Source organism: Octodon degus, unplaced genomic scaffold (genome assembly GCF_000260255.1).
Source record: "Octodon degus isolate 3935 unplaced genomic scaffold, OctDeg1.0 scaffold00032, whole genome shotgun sequence".
Taxonomy (NCBI): Eukaryota; Metazoa; Chordata; class Mammalia; order Rodentia; family Octodontidae; genus Octodon; species Octodon degus.
In genome coordinates this window covers 790,075-791,427 of record NW_004524608.1, presented here as the reverse complement: position 1 = coordinate 791,427, position 1,353 = coordinate 790,075, and the positions used below count along the sequence as shown (strand labels likewise).

General features: G+C 46.7%; 1 protein-coding gene across 1 annotated transcript in view; it reads left to right on the top strand.

The window, feature by feature from the left end:
* Positions 1 to 1,353, top strand: part of Prcc (papillary renal cell carcinoma (translocation-associated)) — a 33,168-nt gene that overhangs the window by 24,333 nt on the left and 7,482 nt on the right. The gene's annotated exons all lie outside the window — the stretch shown is intronic.

Sequence of the window (1,353 nt, the reverse complement as noted above, 5' to 3'; positions counted from 1 at the left end):
AGTGGTGTGTGTGTGTGGCCAGCTCAGCCCACCAGGGGGCGGGGCTGGCTGGCATGTGGTGCTGGGGGATTGAACCGCGGTCCCTGATGCTTAGCTAAGCTTGTTCTAAGTAGGTGCTTTAGACCACTGAGCCATCTCTCCAGCCCTCTCCCTTTCTTTTTGTGGTACCAGTGATCAAATTCAGGACCTTTTCTCATAAAAAAAGCTCAGATCAGGCTGGCCATGGTAGTGTGACAGTCCTGGAGCATTGTCTGGGGATTGATTCACCTTCTGATCATTCCCTTGCTGTTCCTAGTTTGTGATCTTTTTTCTTGTGATAGCAGCTAAAGCTGTGGGCATCACAGCTTCTTTGAAGCTACAGCAAGGTGGAGAGGAAGAGGGACATTTCTTCTCCCTCTTCATGGCACTTCACTCACATCGCACCACCTAATGCCTGTTCCCTTGGCCATGTCCAGTTGCAAGGAAGCTGAGGAAATGTCCTTTACTTGGATGATAACGTGTTTGGCTTGTTTGGCTAACAGCTTGGTTCCTTTACACTACAGAGAAAGGGAGACTGCATTCTGAGCGGTAGCCAGCCACTAAGTCAAATAACTCATGTGTCACAAGGCAAGGTAAATGCCTTGCTTTGTGCTGCCCTGAGAACCTTGTTGGCTGTAGAGTACTGTGCCACCTGTTGGGGCACACAACCTAGAAGGCTTTGTGTGTGCAGGTGGGATCTCTGCATAGGTCTTCTTATGGAATTGGTTCTTGCTGCTCACCTTTCTCTGGAAGGATATATCCTTCTGCACATTGTTCTGTGCTTGAGAATGTGTTCATCCCCTCCCCTAGGTATATCCTTTCTGGTAAGCGCAGTAGTTGGGTTCTTTTGGCCCTCAGCTCAGGAGGCAGCTGAGAACTTAGTCAGTAGCCATAGTCTGTGTCTGGTAGGTAGAACAAACCTAGGAGGCCTCCCTTGTTTTTGAACCTAGACACAGGTCTCATGCCAGTTTCTGGGTTGGTGCTTTGAGGTTCTGTCCCCTTCCCCATACTCCCTTCAGGCACATCTGTGGTGAGAAGACAGGAGAAAACTGAGTGGTATCAGAGAATTTGCTCAGCCCCTGCAGTAAGACTCCATCAGCCCCACTCTACATGTTCCCTCTCTCACTTCTACTCTGGTGTGGAGACTGCTGACTCATACCAAACCAGTGAGAAAGTCCAGACATAGAACAAGAGCCAAGTTTAGAAGAGAAATCTTAATTTTTTTTTTTTTTCAATTTCAAATTCTATTTATTCATGTCAGGCATATAAGAAAGACATAGACATATACACTAATATTGTTTCTGTCAACCATAATAAATACATGGTTAATTCCTA